The sequence below is a fragment of the Arachis ipaensis genome, chromosome B10, assembly GCF_000816755.2.
Source record: "Arachis ipaensis cultivar K30076 chromosome B10, Araip1.1, whole genome shotgun sequence".
In the NCBI taxonomy this organism is placed as follows: Eukaryota; Viridiplantae; Streptophyta; class Magnoliopsida; order Fabales; family Fabaceae; genus Arachis; species Arachis ipaensis.
Window position 1 is genome coordinate 26010840 of NC_029794.2, and position 6692 is coordinate 26017531.

A 6692-nucleotide genomic window follows, 5' to 3' on the forward strand; every position below is an offset into this window, starting at 1 on the left:
TATAGTTCAAGCTATTATTATAATAATTGATTTGAGATAATAATAATAAAAAATTAATTTTTATAGTTAATGAGTTTAATTTTTTATATATATTAAAAGTAATAAATATTTAATGATTTTAATATCAAAGTTAATATATTTTATAAAATAGTATTGTTTCTGCCAATATGAAAAAATATCGGTATTTTTTGGTGAACTTAGCTTTACTAATGCTTCACCATATATCTTTTATCGTTGTGTTGCTAATGCCATTTATATTAGTAACTCATATATATTATTACTTGTATTTTAATATATCCAATTTTCATAATTATCCGTTTAGGATATTTATAACTTGAATCGCTAACTCAACAACTTAAATGAATGACACATACCCTCACCACATGTCATCCAAACCTTAAGGATGCTAATTCTCATTAATAATCATCTTCTTCAGCATATTCATTAGGAAAGAAAAGAAAGAATGGCCGTGAGAGAGAGAGAATGAGAAACCATGGAACTTCCGAACTTCGGCGTTCGATTTCTTGAGATCCATAACTCCAATAAAAAATCTAATCCGATAAAAGTGTTCATATCTGTCTCCTTTACACGTTGGTGTCACTTTTAATCGGTGAAAGTTGACGGTAATATAGCTTCCTTATCCTTTGAGTTCGGCCAAATGAAGTTCCAGGAGGCACAGACGATTTTTGACATTTTCTTCTTCGACAGCTTGGTCAGAAAGCTTCTCCGTAGCCTCGAGTATTTTGATTTCGTACGGAATTAGGATTTTGATAACTTTATAATAATTAAATAGGAATTTGATAAGTGAATGTTTGTTTCATTGATTAATGATTGAATTTGATTGAATTTATGTTGAATTTTTGTGATATGTTGATATTTGTGATTAGTTTGGGGTTTGGTCAGTTTAAGTACAGCCAAGAACCGAATTATTTTGATGAATTCGGGGTTGGAATGTTGTTGGTAATCAAGTGAAATTAGTGAGATTTGATGATGTCATTGAGATTTAATAAGAAATAAATTGATGACATGCTTTGAGATATGGAAATGGTTTGATTTTAAAAGCGGTGGAGTTTAATTGGTTTAAGTGGAATTGTTTTAAAAGTTTTGAAGAATGTTATAAAGAGGTGGTTTTGGTTTTAAAAGAAAAAGAAAAGAAAAGAAAATAAAGAAAGAACGAGCTGAGATAATTGTCTACCTGTTGAAAACGAGCAGAGATATGGTGGTGAGTCCACCGAGATTTGCTTTCCAGAGATACATCGGCCAATTTAGGGGATGGTCGCACCTGTAAGATAGAGGTTGCTTACAGAGGTTATCGATACATTCATTGGCCAGAGAGAGCCTCTCCTGTAAGACAGAGGTTGCTTACAGAGGTTGTGACACTGGAAACCAAACTCAGACAAAGGTTGCTGAGTTACGTTGGGAGCGGGTCGAAACCGACAGATGAGCTCATTACCTGCACTAGGGATATACATGCATCATACCTGTTTGCGCATATTTGTTTGTGAGTGTGTTTCTTGTGATTGTGGATGTGCTATATGATTGCTTGATTTCTGGTATCCTTTGCTTGTTAAGTCTAAATGTATTCTATTGTCTATTGCTGTTGGCTATGGTAATAAAATGAGTATAACTATACACCCCGATCCTACTAAGAACTCCCCAATTCTTACCCCCTATCTCCACCCTTTTCAGCTACAGGTGCGAAGGCTTATTGCGAAACTGCGGGAGCACAGAGGAATATGTTTACGAGTTGAGTTGTTAGAATTTATTTTCCCCTCGCCTTGTTAGTTAGAGTTTTATTCAGAGGGGTAGGTTCTGTAATTACTTTTGGTATGTAATACTACAACGTATTATTAATATTAAGTATGTGAATATGTGTTGCTTGTACTTGTTGGAAAAGTTATAGTTTTAGTAAAACTATCGATAAATTTACGTGTAAAGACTCAATATTAAATAGATAATAAAAGAAATTAGATTAATAACATCTTACTTTTAGTACGATCATGAGATGCTAAAAATTAGGGTGTTACAGCTTACCTTGAGTTCGTTTAGCTTCTTCTTCTCCTCGGTAAGTTTTTTTTTCTCCTTGAGTTAGTTATTTGTTTGCCTTTGCCTTGAGTTCGTTCAGCTTCTTCTTCTCTCGAGAAGTTTTTTTTCCTTCTTGAGTTAGTTATTCAACTAGACAAAAAATGGAGTCAGCTAGGATAGAATTAAAAATTTTAGGGTACGAATAGAGTTAGGGTTAAGAGATTATCAATCCATGGATAGGATATGATTGAGTTTTAAAAAAATATTTAACCTACAAATAGGATTAGAGGTAGAATTAGAATAGAGTCCAAATCCTACCTATTTTAAATCCTATTTATCGTACTACTTGGCAATTATACGGATTAATGTAGTGAAAAGACATCGGCAAAGGCTCAGAACAAAAAGAACTTGGTTAATCTTAGTTAATGCTAATACAATATTAAAATTGAAGAGTATTAAATTCGCACCCAAATGTGCTACAAGCCTACAAAAGAAAAATTAGTATCAATTTATTTTTTCTTTAATGGTAATAAAAATATCTGCTAAGACTTTAATTTTACATTGGTAATTATTAATTGGTTGTCTTATATGTTGTTATTAAAAAATATTTATTGACAACTATAATATTCATTAGTAAATATTCTTTTAATGGCGGCAAAAATCCTATAACTTCTAGTGACCGTTATTTTTAACAATTTATATGGTTACTAAAGTTAATTTTGGTTTGTCATGCCATTTATTTTTAATTTTGAGAAGTGTTAGGGGCCATTAATTTTTATGATTTGTAGCTATTAAGTAGCCATCAATGATTTTTTAATGGTATGAGATTTCATCCAATGATGGAGGATTATTTACTTTTATTGATTACATGCTGGCTAGAATTTAATAAAGTTGCTGGTCTAAACTTTTCTTTTTTTTTATTACTATTGTCATTAAATTGCTCTTTGTCATGCAAGAAACAAGTAAGCATTAGATCATACAAAAAAAGAAGTTATCTTTGACAAATTGATGATCAATTTTAAAATATAGGATTGTATTATTAGAGAAAGTCGAATATGATATTCATTCTATTAGTTTCATATTAAACTTTAACATACCTTCTTTCAGTCAACAAAGAATCGTAAGCTCCTTCAACATTAAACTTTTGCTATTTTTTTTAACAAGATGAATCAGGTTATTCTTCATATGGTATCAATTATTGTATAATATCAAATTACACTTTTAATATATGATTTTTCTAAGTCATACAAATTATTTTTCTGTGAGAATAATGAAATTAAATTAGAATTTTTTTTATCAGAAAATACAAGTATAGTCATATTGAACTAAAGCCAAAGATAAAGCTTTGATTTTGTTTCGCGCTTCTTTTTTTCTTTTATCTTATTATCCATTATACTTATTATTTATCTCATTATCATGATTTTTTACCTATTTATTTTTTTCTTGCATTCCTTTTTTATTTAACGATTATGTATGACTTTAACTTTATTTATATATATTATAAAAGTACTTTTTTTGGTGTTTAACATATATTTGCTTTGTCAAAACGACATCGTGAATTATAAAATTGACAAATAAAAACTGAGAGTATCAGGAAGCAATAGTGAAAATAATATTTTTTTAGGTTAAAAGAAGCAAACTATGTTAACTTCCTTAAAATTATGCACTATGGGTTGTATTGTTGTCTTTCTTATCTCAATTTTTTTCTTTTTTTTTTTTTTTCAGTTATATCATATGGCTTTGAAGAAGTTAACATCGTTTGCTCCTTCTAACTTCCAAAAATTAATTTATTCTTTTTAATGTTATACATCCTAACGCTTTCATCAATTTTCACTTCAATTTCACAAGTGACCACCTCTTTTCAGCAAGTTTTCCGCAAACAAGACCACTTCAATAAAGACACATTAAAAATGTCTTTTTTTAAAGATGATTGCACTTGTCGTATTATGATTGAATGTCTTAAATAAATCGGTTAATAATGTATTTTTTGAGAAACCATAATAAAATTACTTTATTATAATAACAATAATAAACCCAATTATTCGTATTATAATTATTAGACCCGATTTGATCCGATCATTTACACAATTTAAATCGAATCATATTTAATTTTTTTTATAAAAAGACAAATATATCCCTAATTTTTTATTTTGCGGACATTTAAATCCCTAAAAATTTAAAAATACAATTAGACCCCTTTTTTTGGGTCATATCTAGGCCTAGAACCAAGGAAACACGGGTCAAACCCGGGTTTGGACCCAGATTTCAAACTTCTTCCGCCTTCTCTAGGCTGCTGCATGTGTGCTTCGCGCCGCTCTAACACCTCCGAACTTCCAAGAAGACCTTCATCCGCCGCGAACATGCCACTGTCGCCCGCTTCACCGGCTAGGCCGGTTCCTTCTCATGCTCGCATGGCCGGAACCATCATTGGTTCCGCAATTCTTCATATTTGTTTAGTGATTTTCTCAAAAAATAATTCTTCCTTGTCTTATGATCTTTGGTGTAATGTTAGTTTAAAATTGTTTTACATAGAAGGTGTATCAAAATTAAATTATTTTTGTTTTGTATAAAGAAAGATCAACATTGTTGTTTTGAGAAATCTATCCATGCTTATATTATTATTTCACTATTGGCAATCATAGATATAGCATACAGTATTTTCTCGGGCCCCTTTGACTATCATGATTACCTTAGATCAAACTGATTTAATATTTTCGATTTACTTTTTCATGTGAAGTTGTCTTACCTCTTCCCCTAACTTACAAGTTTTACTATATTCACAAGAGTAAGTAACTAATAAGTATCTCTGCAACCAGGTACTATCAAGACCATTATTAGTCCTTTCCATTGCAATTGTTTTTTCAGACAAATCACAACGTAGTGATGGGACACCAGAATATATTACTGATCCCCATGATTCAGAAGTATCTGCAGATCTGTCTTTAGTCGCAGCCAATTCAAGTATAGGGTATACAATTTGGATCACTAATATGTATTTTATATTTAAGAATTGTGCTAATCGGTGCTATTCAACCCCGTTTTATGGCTGCATTGCTAATATATGTTTTTTCCATTTAAGAATTGTGATGAGTGGATATATTTGCTCATTGACTTATTATTAACTATTTGGCTTATTCTTGCTAGAGGGTTATCAAACTTAGATGTTGGTATTTACTATTTACTTAGAAGATGTATGGTTCTCTGACATTAATCTGTTGGAAAATTGATAAATTGTAGTTTTTTTTATACCTTCACAAATAAGTTATACAAAAACCAAACCAACTCTTGGAGGCACTTCTGATTAACCAGCTATGCCATGCTACTTCTATTTCTCTGTTCTTAATGTTATACATTTCGTTTCTTGAGCACTTAATTTGTTAGTTTTTTATTGTTTTGCAGTCATAGCGAGAGCGATATCCTGAAGTTTTAGAATATGATAAATGGTTGACTCAGCTCAAGCAAGAGTTGGAAATTCAAGGAATAGGTTTGCCAAAAAGGTATTTGATGATTACTATGATGTGCGTAGTTCCAACAATATGTCCAGATGTTTTCATAATTCCATTTCAAACTTGGTTATTGGATGTTCATGCAGTTACAGTCATTCTATGATTTATTGTGGCAGAGTAGATCTGCCCCTTTCTCCTGTCTTGGGAGAAAAAGAGCAGGATAAAGTATTAATGTATTTTGTCTCTTTTCAAAGTGTTATATTAAAAAAATATAGAAAAAATTAAGTCTGGTATACTCAGTTTTGTATTCATCATTGGCTTTTGAAGTTCATACTTCTTGAATAGTGAAGTATTAGATATTCCATTTATATAGTTGGTAGATTTAAGGCAATTGTTAGTTATCATTTTGGTTTTAAATTGATTTTCTTGACACAAGTTCTGAAATCCTGGCCGGAGTTGCCTTAATAGCAATAGCATATTTCTTGGTGTCTCATGTTGCAGCATACCATGATTTAGTAGTGTTTATGCAGAATCAATAACGACGAGCTCCACAAATTTTACTCAGCTTGTAATAATGACGTTTCAAACTTTTTTACAGATCAAGAAGACAATTCAATGGCGGGGAGTTACAAAATTTTGTCAAAAGAAGAGCTAGAGAGTTGGTCAAGTTTGGTGTTCTGGCATGGGTTTGATGTGATGCAAAGACCTTGCCTTATTGTAAGGCTTGGCCTAGCTTGTAGATCATTGGTGTCTCTTGATAAACCTCAATTTGATTTTAAGGTATAATTAATAATAAATAAAAATATTATCTTTCTCCTAATAATATAATCATATCAAATGTTACCATTAATTAATTTGAAATTCACGCTCTTTCCGTAAGTATAATATTGTTTAAGATTAAAAAAGAAATTATTGATTAATGCTATAATAAAGAATATCAAAATAAAATATTTTCCAACACATTAGGAAACAAAATATTAACATAACCTAATATAACTATCTAAAACTAACTAATTACAAGATTTAAATTCCTTAAATTAATTTTAAAATGTTCTTTTATTCTCAAAATTCAAAAAAAAATTCACTTTATCTATTCTATTATATAAAAATCGGATTTCTACATTTAACGATGAAGCTGATGTGGCATACTTCTTAGAGTGTTTCTCGATTTTTTTTCTTTTAACTTATTAAATACAATTTATTATGAGATTAATTATATCA